The sequence below is a fragment of the Myotis daubentonii genome, chromosome 13 (genome assembly GCF_963259705.1).
Source record: "Myotis daubentonii chromosome 13, mMyoDau2.1, whole genome shotgun sequence".
NCBI classification, from domain to species: Eukaryota; Metazoa; Chordata; class Mammalia; order Chiroptera; family Vespertilionidae; genus Myotis; species Myotis daubentonii.
Window position 1 is genome coordinate 33,241,351 of NC_081852.1, and position 20,370 is coordinate 33,261,720.

Consider the following 20,370-nt stretch of genomic DNA (forward strand, 5'->3'; position numbering starts at 1 on the left):
ACTGAGAAAAATAAATCCCCCAAGAATCTAAAAAATAGATTGAATTCACCTTATTTATTTTAAATCAGCTGCTCCTATGGCTCAACACTATTTAGAACCAATCTTTAATTAATATTGAAATGCAGCATTTTCTGTTTTAACTTGTGAGATGGTAAGAATGTGTTCATGATATTATTTTTAAATGTAAATATACCATTATCTGTGTGAGATGCATTACACATAAATATATGCACACACATATGCGCACACACACACACACACACACACACACACATGAACATGTGTACATCAAGCTTCCATTCCCACTAGCTGAAAGCCCATACCTTCTTTCAATTTATTAAAAGATCATTAAAAAGTCAACTAAAGCATGGAATTCATTATACAAGTCTAATATTACACATCAGCTGATTAGCTGAAATATATGCAATTGCCTGTTTTATAGGTAAAAATATGGTCTAATATATGCAATTTTATATGGTTCAGCCTAGTAGGGAGGAACCATATTGGTAAAAGCCTATTTGTAACAGCAGACTCTAGGCATGTTCTAAGGACTACACTTTGTGGAGTCCTTTGGAGCACATCTATCAATTTTATTCTTTCTCTTTATATAGGGCAATGGCAGAGTCTGGGGAGGTGTGGAGATGTATAGAGAGGAGACACAAGTTTTCATAATTTACAAACTGGTCTTTCAAAGGGGTTTGATCTAACCAAAATAAATAATATCTTCCTATTTGGAATCAGTTCACATGATCAATACCAGCCCGCATTAGCAGCATCCTCTTACCTTACACTCTAGGAATTACATCAACATAATCTGCAGATGTTATCATAGAATTTAGTGAGATTAATAATAAATTCAGACTTTGACAGAAATGGGTTCATGGATAAGACTGAATGTATCATGAGTAAACCAGCATTGCTGTGAATACTCAAACACAGTTATTCCAAGAACAATGAATTTGTTTTTAAGAAAAGTGCTTTGCTAAATTGTATTCCCCTCTTGTTATTTATTATAAAATCACAAGACACTGTGAACAGTGCTTATTTTTTAATAACTACTTAATAACAGGATCTTTTCAAAATTTCTTTTTGTCAGGTTTTTCACATTATAATTCAATCTTCATATTTCAACCTTGGCATAGAACTGAATCATTATTGTTCAGAAATAACAAGATTAATTTAAGAACTGCCCGATTATACTTTTATTCATGTCTGACTATTCTAAGGCGATAACTTCCTGAAGTGGCAGTTGTGATAATAGTAGCCCCCAAATTTAAGAGTTGATATATAAATTGAGCAATATTTACATTAGTTTTAGCACATATTTAAATTGGCTCTTTATTGGTAGCATTTGTTTAATGCATGCCTAGTCAGATAGTTTAACTCATTGCTTGATTGTTCAGAATATGAGTTATAAAATCAGACTGTCTATTGTGATATGACTCTACAACATAGTAGCTGTGCAATTTGGGGCCAAAATACTCAAGCTGTTGGAGTGTTTGCTTCTATATCTAAAGGGGGACAATAAATTGTAGCTTTAGGGATTTTATGAAGTTTGAGCAAGTTAAGTACCAATGGCCAGCACATAATTATTAATACACTAGGGGCCCAGTGCACGAATTCGTGCAACTTGAAAGGAACTGTGGACAGCAAGGCTGCGGTGGGCACAGGGGTGGGCCTCAGCCCATCCTCCGTGCCCCCTCCCGGCCCCTCCTGCCATAGCCCTTAGTCCCCTGACTGCTGGCAGCCCTGCCCCCATGTGCTGACAGCAGTGGCCCTGCTCGTACCCACTGATGATGCAAAGCGATTGGGGCGGGCACCAGCAGCATGTGCAAGCGGCAGCTGCTGCCCCAATTGCCCCTCAGGAGCAGGGGGAAGTGGATTAACCCTGAGGAGTGATCAGGGCTGGCAGCTGCTGCTCGCAATCACTGATGGTGCTGAGCAATCGGGGCCAGCGCTGGGCGCCAGCAGCAGGTGCGAGAGGGGCTGGTCCTGGCAGCCATTGTGAATGCTGGGCGGGACCGTGGCATGCAGGAGCAAAGAATTTTCAGTAACCACCAGAGGCTCGTCCTGATGACAGCGACCTGTGCCCCACCTTGTTCTGGCACCCTGCTCACCTGCTCCACCATCCCACTGTGGCTGACACCCGCCATGTTCTGTGCTCTGCCGCCTGCTGCTGGCACCCACCATGTTCCGTGGGTGCCCCCTGGTGGTCAGTGCACATCATAGAGACCAGTTGTTTGGTTATTCCACTGTTTGGTCTATTTGCATATTAGGGTTTCATATATACATATATACATATATATACATATGTAGATATATATGTGTTAGATTATTATCAATATTATGCTTAAATTCTGAGAGAAAAAATAAACAGCAAAATTGAATTGATCATATGTATTCTCTCCACACTGCTTGGATCATATCTATAATACCTTTAATGTATGAATAATAATTTTTAACATATGAGCACAGTATTGTTCAAGATTGTTATGGTTTTGTGGCTCTTCATTGAAATATCCCTATGCTTAATTTTTTTTTTTTTTTTTACACGGGGGAGCAGCATTGAGGCAGAAAGAATAAAAATGGCTAGGCAAAAGAAATAGATATGTAAACAAATGAAACAGTGAAGAACTTGGTGGCTAATCACAATATTTTTTGTTACTAGAGGCCCGTTGCACAAAATTTGTGCACGGCGGGGGAGGTGTGTGTCCATTAGCCGAGCCTGCACCCTCTCCAATCTGGGACCCCTCAAGGGATGTCCAACTGCCCATTGGGATCGGGCCTAAACGGGTAGTCGGCCATCCCTCTCACAATCCAGGACTGCTGGCTCCCAACTGATCACCTGCTTACATGCCTGATTGCCCCTAACCGCTTCTGCCTGCCAGCCTGATAACCCCCTAACCACTCCCCTGCCAGACTGATTGAACCTAACTGCACCCCTGCTGGCCCAAATGCCCCTAACTGCCCTCCCCTGTTGGCCTGGGTTCCCCCAAACTGCCCTCCCCTGCAGGCCTGGTCACCCCTAAGTGTCCCCTCTGCAGGCCTGGGTCCCCCCAAGTTCCCTCCCCTGCTGGCCTGATCACCCACAACTGTACAACTGCCTTCCCCTGCAGGTCATCTTGTGTCCACATGGGGGTGGCCATCTAGTGTCTTGTAGTGATGGTCAATTTGCATATTACTCTTTATTAGATAGGATGATTCTGTGGAAAAATGAAGAATTGATTGATATAAGAAATATTTTGTTACAGTTAGGATAGGTTTTCTAAGGAGAGCCTTTTAATGGTTTTATATAATTATCAATTCTCTTGGTATTCTGGCTTGTTATAAAAAAAGCCTTATTACTTTGAAACATTAGCCAGTATTGGTTTGGGAGGTACTGACTAATATTAATATCATAGCTGTTTTCAGAATATAAAAATAGTAAAGTTCTAATGGTAACTTGCAAATACCTCTTTAAAGAAGTTACAAGATGAAGAACTTTATCTGTCAGAATTTGCCAGGGAGTGGGGTATTGGGTAAAGTAAGTGAGGATAGAGATGTATATTCATTATAGTGTAGGTAAATAGTATGGCAGGGAGAAAAGGATTTTTTTTTAATATATTTTATTGATTTTTTTACAGAGAGGAAGGGAGAGAGATAGAGAGTTAGGAACATCGATGAGAGAGAAACATCAATCAGCTGCCTCCTGCACATCTCCCACTGGGGATGTGCCCGCAACGAGGTACATGCCCTTGACCGGAATCGAACCTGGGACCCTTCAGTCTGCAGGCCGACGCTCTATCCACTGAGCCAAACCGGTTTCGGCAAGAGAAAAGGATTTTAACGGGTGAGCAATATGCCCATAAAGGGAATATATTGATAATAGTAGGTGAGGAATTGGAGATTTTCTCTCTTGTTATAGGTGAGAAGATTTGGGAAGGGGAAATATATCTAAATAGGATTTTTTAAAAAGTATTTGTTTGATGCATCATGTAAATCTCCTTTATGTTTACCAATGAGGAGACCTATACTATATATACATTTTTCTTCAAGCTGTTCTGGAGTCCAATTTGTTTATTAAATATTTGTTTATTTATTTTTTTAAATCTTGATGGATAGAAACATGTTTCTAGATGGCCCAACTGGATTTGGGTTATATTAAGTCATACATGTTTCAAATGTGGCTGAGTAGCTCAGTTAGTTAGAGACTCTTTCCCATATGCCAAGATTGCAGGTTCAATTCCTAGTCAGGTCACATACAAGAATCAGCCAATGGATGCATAAATAAGTGGAACAATAAATTGATATCTCTCTCTCTCTCTCTCTCTCTCTCTCTCTCTCTCTCTCTCTCTCTCTCTCTCTTTCTCCCTCCCTCCCTCCCTCTCTCCATCCCCCTTCCTCTTTCTCTCTAAAATCAATATATTTTTAAAAAGAGCTACATGTTTCATTTCATATTTAAAGTGAGCTTAATTTGTTTCTATAAACAATTGAGTAGATTTTCATTTATTTGAATATACTGTATCCTTAGTCTGTAAAAAAAAAAAAAAAAAAACAAGCTCAAGGTCATCATGGCATGCTATAGTAGAATTTTAATGCACATACATTATAGAAATTACCTATTAGAATAATGCTGCTAAAATAAAAATAATTTCAAGTGTAGAGTTTATTAATGTATATATTGTGTCAAAATCATAGTTAAAAATGAGTGGAAGGTGGATAATTATTCAGATATTTTTAGCAAAATAGGCAGCCTAATTGTGTTACTAAATACATAATATTGGAGGAAAATACAGAGAATAAATATGATATTGTTTGTTTGCTTAGGGGAAATGATTTGATGTTACCTCAATAGCATGAGATATGGAATAGAATAAGAAATGTTCTGCCTGGTAAAAGATTTTTTAAAGAGCATAGCTTCTTTATCTTCATTAGCTGAATTGAAAGTACATCAAGTAAAATTAGATGCAGATATATGCAAATGTTATACTTGGAGCATGCTAATTGGTTTTTGAGCACATAAATGTCCCTTTTGAAATGGATTGCCTGTTGGCGTTAAGGTTTTAAATCCATAATGGATGGCCACCACATCATTGCCCATTTAGAGGCTAAAGAGGTCAATTACAGATTTCACAAACATTAAATATAGTACAAAAATGTTGTCACTATTATTGAAGATGCATTTATCTACACTTCATCCCTTGAACTCTATAATTCTGCAATTTTATCTATCATTAACCAAAACTCATTTTATGCAGCTAGCACATTATAAATCTCTCTCTTTTTAAATCTGTGTTAAGAACGTACCTCTTTTTGAGTCCTTATCTGTCCTTGGAGCCATAGAAACAAGTCCAGCCTCTTTCCCAAGAGAGCTGTTCAAAGTCTGAAGTCACTTTTGAACGTCAATAATTTCCATTGCAAGTATTGATTCCTCACGTAATGTTATCATGATAAAAAATAATTCCTGAATGTTCTTTTAATGTTTAAAATGTAGCATTTTGCTTAGGAGTCAAATTGCCCTGTTGAGTATTAACTTTGTGACTTTGAACTGTTACCTAATCTCTCTGTGCCCATTTTCTCAGCTGTAAAATGGGGGTGATAATAAGATGTCATAAAGTCAGTGTGCGGATTAATGTTATTATAGCACTCATGCAATTGTCAGGCATTACTGTTACTGTTGTTATTATTAGTTTTATCATTATAAAATTATCCTGAGCCTAATTCTAAGTTCTCATTTAGAATACAAGGTTTGTATCTGTTATAATACATAGCCAACTCATTGACTATTATTAAAAGCCCAACTCCCACTTCACAATTGCTAGTTTGTGCACTTATTTTTTTGATTCAATGTGGGATCTTATATTGGTCTTTTACATATATTTTTATTAGTTTCAGCCTACTGTTTCACACTAGAAAATTTAGTTAAATCCTTTTACTTCATTTAATGCATTTAGGTTTCTTTTAAAAGTATATTATCAAAATATATTTACATATATGATTGATATGTTTCCAAGCATTAATTCATGTCATAGATAACAAAAGTTGAGAAGAATTGGAGTAAGGAGATATATATGCTTTAAGAGGCTTCTTTGCAGTTGAAATTGTCCATAATATAGATACTTTTAGATATTGTCCTGAAAATTATTGATCTAAATGAACATGTGCCTATGTAGTTATGTTTCTGTGAGGGTTTATCAGATACCTCTATGATAAATATACATTATGACTCATTGTGTTCTCATTACCTTACTACCTCTTAACCCTATTTAAGAAAAACTTAAGTTCAATTAGAGGTAATTTATGCTTAATGCACCTGTGTAAATTCTCAGTGTGTATTTTTCTACAGGGTCACTTATCCCTTAAAAAAGCAGTTCTAGAACCAATATTGTGATTAACTTTAAGACTGGATCTGATATTTGGGTTTCTTTCTTTGAAAGTAATAATGATAAATCATTTTTCAGCCTTCTAGCAATTTTATTCTAATTCCTCAAATTTCAATATTAGTGATTTAGTGAAATCTGGACATTTGTCAGAATTTTGAAAAGATAATGACTGGGCTAAGAGACTGCTTACTTCAGAGTGACCAGGTGTTGTCATATACTTTAGGAGTTCTATGGTGCAGTTACAGGTGGAAGGGATAGTGTGTGGGTACAGAATTACCCTGTATGTCTCACTTCAACTTAAGGACAATGCCATTAGAGAGAACTTGGATTCTAAATCCTGCAAATGACAAAGTAATCATTTAATAATTCAGATATCCCCAGTGTGCTGCTTTTCAAGGTATACAAATACCAAGGAAATTCAGGATAGGACTTTATTTGTTTCCTAGAAATATTCCTTTGATCTGCTCTACACAGTGTTTTCCAGCCATACTCAACTTTCAGTTCACTTCTATCATATATACCATAGCTCAGTTAAACTTGGCCGCGCTCTTTCTCGGCACTTGTTTTTAAGAAGAAAAAAAAAAGAATTCTTCCCCTCTCTCTTTTTCTCCTGCTCCTCCTTCATTTACTTTATTAACTACTAGTTGTCTTCAAAGTTTATCTCTTAAATCACTTCCTCCAGGAAGCCTTCTCTTACCCCACCACTTGCTATACATCCATCCACTAGTTTCTATTGTGTCATTGCTATGTGCTCCCATAGCACTTTGTATGACTTTTGATTATTTCACACTGTTTGAATAGCTGGTTCACACATCTATAACTCTACTGTTTCCTGACAACAGTAAGGAAAAGATAACAGCTATAATTTATTAAGAGTTTTTTATGTACGCGTATGTGTGTGTATATATATTTATACTATATATATTTATAAAAATATAAACATATATTTATATAGAGATATATACTATAGATGTACTTTTTAACATCTCTTTGAAGTTATATAAATATAACAGAAAAATATGTAAGTAACTTGTGCAAGATTACACAGTTCTCAATGAGTGAAGTTAGAATTTCCTGCAGTAGGCACCTAATAATTAAATAAAAATCTTTAAAATTCTAAAATAAAAGGCAGTTTATAAATGATCAACATATGCAGTAACATTGCTCCTTTTGCATTTGTTTTATGAACAAGAAGCAAATAGACCCAGTGATATTACACTAGAGACATTCCTCTTTTTCATGCAGAACACTGGTGATGTGCCCATAGGAAAATTCTCAGTGTGCAGTAGTTGTTCAAAATACTAATTGATGGAATTAGTCATTATTAGGGGATGTCCCAATGAAGATGTGTGCTTTTCCTGCCTTGTGAGGTTTGACTTGAGGCATCATTTAGCCATTCTATGCCATTGTATACCTGTATTTGTGTTACACAGTTTTATCCATTTTTAAAACATTCTATAAAAGCAAGAATTAATATTCACCTGAAAACCAAATAAATATTCGTGAAACAATCTCTCAAATTCATATTCACTTTTCATATGCATTTAGAGTTCAACATTACCTGTAGTATTTCCAGGTAACCGCATTGTATGATAAAGGTAAACTATATTAAAGAGTATGTCTTTGCTCAAAATTCTGAAGTTACTCAACCTTTTACAACTTTGAAGGATTTTGACAGAAATATACGTTTATATTACTGAGTTCAAAGGAAGCATTTCATTAGGCATAGAAGGCTGGGATGTTTCAATGTTATGAAAGAAACAGGGTGCATGGGGATACTATTTAAAGCAAAACATAGAACACATATATTTCACATTAAGATGTTTATATGTTTTATAGACATACTAGAGGCCCAGTGTACAGTGGGGGGGGGCAGCGGGGGGGTACCCTTAGCTTGGCCTGCGCCCTCTTGCAATCTGGGAGCCCTAAGGGGATGTCCACTGACGACTTAGGCCCACCAGGGAGTTGGACATCCTTAGCGCTGCTGTGGAGGCACTCACCGGCCTTGAAGCGGCTTCTTGCTGAGTGGCGCTCCCCCTATGGGAGCGCACTGACTGCCAGGGGGAAGCTCCTGTGTTGAGCGTCTTCCCCCTCATGGTCAGTGTGTGTCATAGCAACCGGTTGTACTGCCATTCGTTCAATTTGCATATTACCCTTTTATTATATAAGATAGTATCAACATAAATGGGGTCTTCTTAGTCAACAAGTATACGGTGCTGAATTGTGCAATACTCCATTTGCTGAATTGTATTCTTGTGTGTCACTGAGTTTTACCAAAGTTTGTTAAATTACCATGTGTGATTTTAATTGGAAATATATTTGTTTTCATCTCTCAGACTATGCCATTGTCCCTTTGTTTTGTGTGTGTGTGTGTGTGTGTGTGTGTGTGTGTGTGTGTGTGTGTGGTGTGTTTGTGCATATGTGTATGCTTTAGGAATTTCTTCAGCATATCATGGCTTATTTGCTCTATTTCTGGTTTAGAAGATAAATGCTAAAGTAGTATATTTATCTCATAAATTAGTCACTTGATAATTTTTATTTTAGATTCTTAGAGACATTAGTTTAGTAATCAGGAGTTTTATTTTGGTGTTACTAATGTGTATTTGTTGTGTGTGTGTGTGTGTGTACTTCAAGCTGGGGTAGTGTGCCCAATGTGTGTGTGTGTGTATGTGTGTGGATATGTGTGTGTGTGTGTGTGTGTGTGTGTGTGTGTGTATTTACCTGTTTGCCTATCTGTTCCTCACATAAGTGTGCCTCTTTTCTCAAGGTCTAACTTGGTGATCTAAAGCTAGTTACTCCCTGAAATGATTGTAACTGCCATGCTGTCAGTAAGGCTTACATTTCCTTCACATAAAACAAGGCACACATTTTATGTAAATTAGTCCTAATTCTGTCACTTCAGCAGTGCATTTATATAAGTAATGGTGAAGCTTGGCTACTCTCACTTGTTTCCTATACTTACACTGAGCAATACTGAAGCTACTGTCAGTCCACATGATGAAATAGCAGCATAAAACAAGGCTTTCCAAGCCTTCTAGGGCTAACCATACAAAATAGTAACACTTTATTCGAGTGAAACTCATGCCCCAAGCATACATGCAAATTAAAATACCTCTGGGTTACAAATATGAATAGTTTTATGTAGCCTAGAAAAATGTTAATATTTGATTTCATGTGTAAGCAACGGCTTTGAGAGAGATTTTTAAGTAGTGAAAACTAATTTTCTGTATTTGTAATATAACCCAAATTAAACCTACCTCTACAATCTATATTTGATGTGCAAGCAGCCCTTTTCATAACAACTTAGTCTCCAAATATGTATTTGGGTATAAAGAACTGTCCACCTCCTGTGCACCTTGACAAATCAGTTGTTTTTATTATTCTGCATTTCTTCTAATCCTTATTCATGTTCACATATATTCTAACATAGCATCATAAATACATTTTCATGTTCTGTACATTTTTTTCTTAACTTATTATATCTTTTTTCCATGTGTCTACAAAGCATTCACTCTTATAAACTTAATAGTGGAATATGTCTTTCATAAATTCCATCATTTTAAATTCATCACTGTCATTTTTCTATGGTTCTACTTCACCTTCTTCTCTTAAAGTAATCCTAAGAACTGTATTAACTAACTGGATATGTGTATTTTATTATATATATCAAACAATTTTAAAAATGGCTCCGGAAGTGGCCATATACTACTTTAGGATGTGAGAGGTAATGAAATGGTAATTTGATGTATTTTGAATTACTGTCCCAGTCTAGCTCAAAATAACTTCAGTAGATTTTTTCAAGACTGAAGCCCTGTGGGCAGAGTTGTCAGAGTTGTTCTAAGTTGAAACTAAAGAAGTTCTTCCTAAGACCTATAAAATTTGCCCTCTTGATTACATGTGTACCTGGGTTTAGTGACGTTAGGAAATCAACAAGTGTCTGGAGTCAGGGGCAAGGTATGGTTGTTAGCTTCACAACTACAGCAAATGTAGGTATGAGGAGCTTTAACATTTCTCAATTATTTTAAATTGTATGTCTTTGTTGTTGTTGTTCATCCTCACCTGAGGATACTTTTTCCATTGATTTCTTAGAGAGAGTGGAAGGGAGGGAAGGAGTGGGAGAGAGAAAGGTCAGTGTGAGAGAGACACATCAATTGGTTTCCTACCACATGGGCACTGACTAGGGCAAGGAACGAACCCACAAACCAAGTACATGCCCTTGACTGGAATTGAACCTGGGACCTCTTGCTCCCAGGACTATGCTCTACTCAGTTACTCCGGCCAGAGCTAAATTATGTATCTTAATGACAAGTTATATTTAGAAATCTCTGCTAAACTGAACAGTTAAGTTTGTATATCTCCATGGGACCATTTTTTTTTTAGCCATAGCCATCTTTACATTATTCAGCAGTTATTTATTAAGTGCTTATTAGGTATAAATGTAATTATAGATTCTGGAGATATATAGATAAGGCAACTTTCTTGCCCATTTGAAGTTTGCATCAACATCCTAATTATTGAAGTAGGACTAAGAGTTTCTGGACATTGTCAAAACACATTTACCATCAACAATTTGTTATTAACTGATTTTTTCACTGAAGACTTCATAGGAAGATATGAAAGATTTTACATTGCACCGTCTACAGGAAAACAAGAAAAACCTCTTTGAAAATTAAATCATCCCTGAGGGGTTTCTGCTTCAAACTAGTAGAATTTAATAGATACGGATTTATACTTCTACATGAAACAACTCATAAATGAAATGAAATATGTAAAGCACCACTTTTCATAAATTGGATATCAGGACAGTGATTTTGGTGAGAGGAAAACAGATTGAGAACTATGATTGCCTTGTGTTAGGATTTGGAGAGATGTATTCAATCTGCACTGCTCAGGGAAAGCCAGGTAATGCCTGGTAACCCTTCTGAGTTTAGGAAACAGGTGGATGACTGAGAAAGCTAAGGCAGCTCGGGTTCACAGGACAGAGGACTGGACAGGAAAGAGCTTCCAAAGAAACAGACCATGAGATTTTACGAGTGCTCTCTAAGTCTTCAGTTGAAAATTGACTGGCACAGCATGTAAAGAAACAGCCTGAGGCTTTGTGGAGAACCTGCAAAGAACAAAGGGATATTCCTCAGAGCTCTCAGGGGGCAAGAATAATTCACATTCTAACTAACCAGAGTGGAACACTCTCATTTCCAGGGTGGAAAGAAACTCTACATTGGTTAGATAGGAAGGGAACTATCTTAGTAGTGAGGGATGATTAGTCCTAGACTGAACACTGCTCTGGACAGAGCTAATAATTAAAAAAAAAAAAGCTTTTTCAGAAAGAATCACACTGGTTCCAAATAATGTGACTGCTTGCTGGAATGATGCTCAAGAAAACCAGCAATGATGCTGTAGGTACAACTCACAATGTCTGACATCCAATGAGACATTCTTTCATATTTAAAGCAGCAAGACACTACACAGTAATAACTATGGAGTTGATGGATGTAATCATTGTCTTGACTGTGATGATGTTTCATGGGTTTATGTATATGTCAACAACTATCAAACAGCAGTCTTAAAGTAGATGCAATATAATGCCAATAATGTCCCAATATAGTCATAAAAAGTAAAATTAAAAAACAAACAAACAATAAAAGCCCTGTTCTATTTTTTTTTTTTTTTTTTTTTTTAGCCAGCTATAATTTCTCTTTACCCAGCATAGCCTGGAACAAATTTTCTTCAATTTACTTGGTAATCCAGCTCTTCTCAGCTTTCGGTCCCAACTCAAGAATTCAAAAGCCTAGTTATTTGTATGTTGCTGATCATATTTTTTTAGGTTGCCTTAGAATATCATTTAATGATTAGTGATTTCAATGTCTATTTTACTTGTTTTTATTAATCAAATATATATAACATGTATAATAATATGCATATAGTATAAATAACAAGACAATTATACTATAAAATATATATTATATATATATATATATTGTGTGTTTACATATGCATGTTTCTATGTATATATATATACACACACAAAGAAAATATATTGTGACTGTGACAATTTTAACACTGTTTTTCATGAGTAAACTACTTAAGGAGTTAAGCTATCTGAAATCATATTAATTAGTTTATTTTACTGTAGATTCCCAGGAAAAGCTGTTTTTAATTTGGACTTGCCCACAGGGGAACATTTTTGAGTTGAAATGTAGTTGTGTAATGGAGAAACATTTATGTGGCTTTTCAAAAGACACAGCAAATCAAGGACAAGCATATATAAGTGAAGGAAAGTTTCACAAAACCATATTGAGTGAAACACATGCTGATAATTTCTATCCTACAGGGTAATATTTTGTTCAAAAACTATAGTAAATTGATTCCTTTTTCACTGATGAGTCATGGCTTACAGTGAATACACTTAAATTTATTTATTTTTGTAAACTAAATGTAGTTGTTACATTGGTTAATAAGATTATGCAAATTTTAAGTGTGCAATTCTATGATCACCATCTGTGTATTGTATTGTGTGACCTCACCCTAAAATCAAATTTATTTATACACTAGGGGCCCGGTGCACGAAATTCGTGCACTGGGTGTGTGTGTGGGGGGTGGGGGGGTGTCCCTCAGCCCAGCCTGCCCCCTCTCACATACTGGGAGCCCTCAGGCGTTGACCCCCATCACCCTCCAATCACAGGATCGGCCCCTTGCCCAGGCCGGACGCCTCTGGCCTAGGCGTCCGGCCCGGGCAGCGGGGACCTGCAGTGGCAGTGGGGGTGGGGGGGCCGCGATCGCGTGGGCTCCACCCCTGCCTCTGCAGGATGCCTCTGGCCTAGGCGTCCGGCCCGGGCAGCAGGGACCCGCAGCTGCAGTGGCCCCGCGATCGTGGGCTTCGCTTTAGGCCCAGGCAAGGGACCCCTAGCTCCCGGGACTGCCAGCTTCGACCATGCCCAGCTCCCATCACTGGCTCCACCCCTACTTCCTGCTATCACTGGCCAGGGCGGAAAAGGCACCTGATTCTCCGATCATGGCTGGGGGGCAGGGCAAAGGCGGCCCCAGGGCCGCCTTTGCCCTGCCCCCCAGCTCTTAGCTCCCCCCTGGGTTTCCGATCACTGTCAGTGGCAGGGGGCTTCTTCCTGCTTTCCCTTTCGCCACCCTGCTTTGTGCCTACATATGCAAATTAACCGCCATCTTGTTGGCAGTTAACTGCCAATCATAGTTGGCAGTTAATTTGCATATAGCCCTGATTAGCCAATGAAAAGGGTATCGTCGTACGCCAATTACCATTTTTCTCTTTTATTAGTGTAGATATTTTAAATGTGTACTGTAGCTAATGTTCTCTTATGCCAGGCCTTTAGTACAACTTGATTTTATCAAATATAGTTGAAATGTTACTTCAAATATTCATAAACTACTAATTACTAACAACTTTCCAATGTGTTTGTAACAGCTGCAGAAGTTACAACACCTTGTTTCAGAGTTGGTTGCTCTTTCTGACTACTGGGAATACATTTTCACTCATTAGTGCCTTCCTAGTGGTTTCTGAGGTGGTTAAAACTTTTATCACTTCGTGGTTAAAGGGAATTAGAATTCAAAGTTTTATTATATTTTAGAACTTGACCTCATCAGAAAAAAAAATAACATAATTTTAAGGGCCAGAGGAAATGACCTCTTACTTTTGAGAGTTCCCTTGCAAACCCCATCAATGATATTTTTAGCATGGTTTTGTCTTCTAAATGTTTCAGAGCATCTTGTAGACTTTTGCATATTTGCAGTATGATGGGTTGGAAAGGGATCAAGCCCTCTTCATTTCTGCATCTTCATGTGGACACAATGAGGCTACATCCTTTCTAAGATTTTTTTGGAACATGTAATTTAGTAATGAAAATGTAGAATCAGCAGGACCAGTGAAAAACCTGTCACATTTTTCCAGATCAACATCATTCCCTTCTGCAAAATTTGCATGACTAGTTCTTATGCTAGTAAAGTGGGAAAAAGTTACACCATGGTGATTACAGTCACTGTCCAGTGTTTGGGAGTTTGGGGTCAAAGATACACCAACATTTAAAAACCTCTGCCTGTTCTTCTATGCTACTCTCACGTACAGCTAGAGCTGGCACTTTATTTTACACAGATATTAATGAAGGATCAGATAAAAAATATGCACTGTGAAAAGATAAACTGATCGGTACAGGAATATTGGAAGGGTATTAACTTGGAGAGAGGGATTCTAGCACCCCAACTAGAATGGACCCTTAAAAGAGGTGACTGGTTGTAGCCTTTAATTAGTAGCTGAAGGCTTTTTAAATGTAATGCTATTTATTTATTTTTAATTGTGCTGTGTGGTATACAAATCATTTTAAAGTCTCCAGTCAAATGCCTTGCATGACATTTGTTTGGGGGAAAAAATATGAACATTGGTTAATTTCCAGAAAGAGTTGGAGCAGAGTAAAAGGAAGGAAATAGTGTGGGACGTAAAAAGTTACTGAGATCTAGAAACTCAGAGCCAAAGTGGCCATTAAAATAAAATGTAATACTGAAATAATATGCAGGACTTTTAGTGGAATGTGGAATGAGGGGCTCAACCCAATCTATTTCAGTTAAAAGGGTCAAGAACACACTATTTGCTATCTGAATTTCTGAATGTGAATTTCACTAATGAGTTATCCATTAATTCCCATATATGACTTGCCAAAATAGCAAATCTCAAATGAGAAAATGAATATCATCAAAATCCCCTAATCGCTTCTCAGGAGGCCAAAGTAGCTTTCTCCTTCTGCCTTGGCCAGCACCAATATCTTGGATCAAAGACAATTCTATTCCTCTCCGGCTCAGTGTCAGATGCGTATGCCACCATTTCATTCTTCCCCGTCCCAACACCCTCTGGAACTTCCAGAAAGAATTATCTCTATGACCCAGAACCATTATACACAAACACTAGAATTATGATGGCAGCTAATAAGGAAAGAAGAAATCCCCAAAATATCAAGGATGAAAAAAATTCCTAAAAATGCCCTTAAAATCCTAGAGTCCTCAGACATTTTGATTTCAAAGAAACCACGATCTCCACTGAAAATCACTAGTTAGAATTGCTGGGATATGGGAGCCACAATTTAACATAAGATTCAGAAAATATATTTTATAAATACATGGTAATCACTATGGGGAAAATATAGTAACTTTACAACCTCCTATCCCTAGATTTGTGACATAAAATTAGAATTGTCGTTGTGGGTAAAAATCTATATTAGGAACCTATGAAAGAAAGTTAATATTCAAAGCCCTTGTACTCCTGAGATGTTCAGTTTTTTTGTCACTGTTACTCTTTCTTTGTTGGTGTGTTTTAAGCAGAAGCAGAACTTTGGAATCAAGGCAGTTTTGAATTCAAGTGACTAGCCTGGAATGTGTGTACTTCTGTTCTTTAAGATGCTCTGTGATCTGTTATTCTGGAGTTTACAAGCCTGCAGATATATAGCCATCTTTTTGGACATAGCTGGGAAAGTTGGCTCCATATACCTTTTTTAATTTTTATTACTATAAGGGAGCAAAGTTTTTTTTTAAAGCATTCAGTCACTTATTTCTACTGCAGGTACAAGATTTAAGTGTATAGTTATGTTTCTGAAACTATTTTTCCACTGCCAATACCATCTTCCTAACAGTGGGTTGCCAAAACACATTTTTAAAATTCATTTTACTTATGGGGAAAAAAAGCATTGAGTATTACTTATCTTCCTTCAGTATATACCTATTGACTCACACTAGAACCACAAATTACAATGGAGCTCAAGAAAATAGCATGGGTTGCAAGTTCAACAGTATTAATTTTGCTTATTGGCCCTCCAAGGAAGTATTTTGGTATTGGCATTGTTGTGAAATAGTGTCTACTTCAGTGAAGGAAAAGTTTAAATCCATATGCTTAAAGGACCACTGAATAAATTATCTTAAGTGCATTATTTCTCAGATGTCAAAATCTTTCATATATTTACTTATCCTATGTAATAAAAGGCTAATATGCAAATTGTCCCCTCAACCCAGAGTTTGACCTGGAGTTTGAGCAGGAGGCGGGACCAGCAAGCCAACTGCCCACGGCCCCTCCCCCTGGCCTGCCTGGCTCAATTGGCCCCAATCAGGGCAGGCTGTCTAGACCCCACCTGTGCATGAATTCATGCACTGGGCCTCTAGTTAGTTTATTAAAATAGACTCACTAGATAAATTAGCCTGGTATTTTTATTCCTACATAATAGGTAATAAAACTATGGCACAAATGATATTTTTGGGCAAAGTTTGCCTAGCTAGTCACTCTCAGAGATAATATTAGAATTTAATGATATTCAGGTTAGTGGTCAAATATATAAATACAAAATGGGGAGTCATTCAATTCATGGCATCAATTAAATATATGAACAGATACATGCAAAATAATGAAACTAGATCACCAACTTAAACCATACACAAAAATAAACTCAAAATGGATAAAGGACTTAAACATAAGACAGTAAACCACAGAAACATTAGAGGAATCCACAGGCAGCAAAATTTCAGACATCTGCTGAAGCAATATCTTCACTGATACAGCTCCTAGGGCAATGGAAACTAAAGAGAAAATAAACAAATGGGACTATATCAAAATAAAAAGCTTCTGTACAGCAAAAGAAACCATCAATAAAACAACAAGAAAGCCCACTGCATAGGAAAACATATGTGCCAACTTTATCACTGATAAGGGTTTAATCTCTAACATTTACAGGGAACTCATACAACTTAACAAAAGTAAGATAAAAAACCCAATCAAAAAATGGGCAATGGACCTAAATAGACACTTTTCAAAAGAGGAATAAGAAAGGCAAAGAGACATATGAAAACATGCTCAAAGTAACTAATCATCTGAGATATGCAAATCAAAATGATAATGAGGTACCATCTCACACCTGTCAGAATGGCTACCATCAACAAATCAACAAATGACAAGTGATGATGAGGATGTGGAGAAATAGGAACCCTCGTGAACTGCTGGTGGGAATGCAACTGGTGCAACCACTGTAGAGAACATTATGGAGTTTACTCAAAAAACTATAAATGGAACTCCCATTTGACCCAGTGATGCCACTTCTAGGAATATATCCCAAGAAACTAGAAACACCAATCAGAAAGGATATACTAGTATGCACCCTTATGTTCATAGCAGCACAATTTACCACAGCTAAGATTTGGAAACAGCCTAAGTGCCCATCAGCAGATGAGTGGATTGAAAACCTGTGGTACATCTACACAATGGAATACTACGCTGTGGTAAAAAAGAAGAAGTTCTTACCATTTGCAACAGCATGGTTGGAACTGGAGAGCATTATGCTGAGTGAAATAAGCCAGTCAGAGAAAGATAAATAGCACATGATCTCACTCATTTGTGGAATATAATGAACAACATAAACTGATGAACAAAAACAGATCCAGAGACAGAAAAGCATCGATCAGATCAGATGCTCAAACCTCAGAGGGAAGGTGAGGGGAGTGGGCAAAGAGTAGAGATCAACCAAAGGACTTGTATGTATGCATATAAGCATAACCAATGGACACAGGCACCAGGGGGGTGAGGCATGAGTGTGGGGGGTGGAGGGGCAAGAGGGGGATAAGGACACATATGTAATACATTAATAAATAAAGGAAATCAAATCAAATAAAAAAATATAAGAACAGAATATTTTCCAGAAGAAGTAGAATAAAATACAGGCAGGGTCATAGAGCCTACCACTGAAATTTGGGTCAAAGAAGTTAACAACCTATTTTTAAAGACAAAGAGATGGTTCCTAACGCCATGATCATCCCAGACTTTTGTATGCATTGTCCCCAAATATGTCATTGCCTGACTTCTTGGCCTGACCTAATACAGATCAGGATGAAAACCAATAATTTTATTTTCTTTAGTCCCTTTTGTTCTAAACAATATCTTCATTTTATTATTCCATGACACTTCATCAGATAACCAGGCAGTTTTTCTTGTAGATATTTTTGATGTGTCTTTCTTCATAGTATCTATCTATCTATCTATCTATCTATCTATCTATCTATCTATCTATTTATTTATTTTTAAGAGAGAGAGAGGGAAGGTGGGGAAAGAGAGAAACATCTATTTGAGAGAAACACAGATGGGTTGTCTCCTGCTCATACCCCAAAGGGGCCTGAGATGGAATCCGCAACCTACTACATGTCCTTGATGGGGAATTGAACCTGAGACCCTTTGGTCCTCAGGCTGATGCTCTAACCACTTAGAGACATGCATGGGCCAGGGCGATTTCCTGATAGTATCTTTTACCCTGTTCCTTTATTCCCTGTATTTCCTAGAAATTGGAAGGTAGGTCTACAGGCTAGATTAGGCTCATATTAAACTTTTTTGGCAAGTCAGTTTCATAGATCATGTTATACCCTTCATAATTCATTTTACTAGTGGGCATATAATATGTTGTTCAACTATTAGTGATTCTAATTTCCAGTTATTTGCTTAAGAGAGTATTATGAGATGTGTTCATTTTAAAGATAAGTTTTTTCCTAGATATCAGTAAGTATACTGGCTGTTTTACTTCATCATCTGGTAATTGTCCTATTCCAAAACCTAATAGATGTAATAACTATTAGGGAATTTTGATTGAATCAATGAATTAAGAGGTTACAAAATAGTTGTTTTTTTCTGATTCTATCATTCCTTCTAAATATGTTAGTTGGCATTCTTCTGATAAGTATCTTCTATCATTAACTTGGGATAAAGCGCAGTTCTTCCTAAAAAGGAATAGTAAGTGATTATTTCTCTTCCATTAATTAACCATTTTTCTGTTAAGTGGTTAGAATAGTAGTCCTCTCCAGTGGTGGCATACCCTGTTTTTTATTCCCTCCTCTTCCCACTCTCCTCATGTTTTTATGTTATCACTATGAACTGAGGGATATATATCTTTCCAGAGCTTTACACTTATTTACAGTTTCATTTCGTTTGTTTTTCTAGTCAGCTAGTCATTGAATAAAATTTGTCCTTTAGTTAACTCCTTAAGAGGACTTCTATGTACAGTATTTTCCCATGTTACTGTTTATTTATTTACTTCTATAGCCCAGAAGGGATCTATGTAGTATGAACTATTTTGGACCAGTTTTATCTGGCACTCAGTGTGCCATTTAATATGCATAATCTGAATATTACATGTCATGAAAATTTTCTTGAATTTTAATTTTAAGTTCTGCTCCTTTGAGGGGTGGGGAAATTTTCCCCCTCTGTCTTTCTCTCTGATTCATTTTATCTCATTCTTTGCTTCATTTTTATGGTCTTGGCTCTATTTATTTTTTTGTACATCTAGTTGAACTATTCTTGGTAACTTCGTTTTTTGTCATAAATTCTAGGTAGATATTACCTTCCCTTTACTGTCTTCAAAGTTTGTTTAGCTCCCATTTCTAATTTTATATTGTTTATTTTTACTTACAGTATTTAAATCTTTGATTCATAACTTACAAATGCCTTTTTAATTTTGTTAATTCATGAGGAAGAGTTGTGTGAGTTTCCTTCTTTGTTTTGGGTGGTTTTTGTCTGCTAAAAGTTTAATTTTTAGTCCTACTTTCTTCTTCAGGTTACTTTATAAGTATTTATTTTACCAGGCTATGTTTGTATTTGATTTTTTTTTTGAACTCTATGAGTCACCCTGATATAGTTATCATACATTTCTCCTTTTTTACTGATGCAGCTTACATTTGGCTTCTAATAGCTGCATCCGTAGGAGATCTGACTAACTCAAACACATTCATTCCCTCATTTTGATCACTGTGTTCTCTGGGTTTTCCCTTCTCTAGAGAGAGAACTCCTGCTCCACTACTACCCCATGTGATCTCTGGGCAGCAGCTGCAATATTTCTCTCCTGTTCCTGTGTTTTAATGAGGTCCTCCTTGAGAATTCAGCATTGCCACTTCTAAGCCTACTCTCAGGGCTTTTTCCTGTTTATTTCCCTTTGAAATGCTACTCAGCCACTTCTTCACTGCTCCGAAGCTGCTC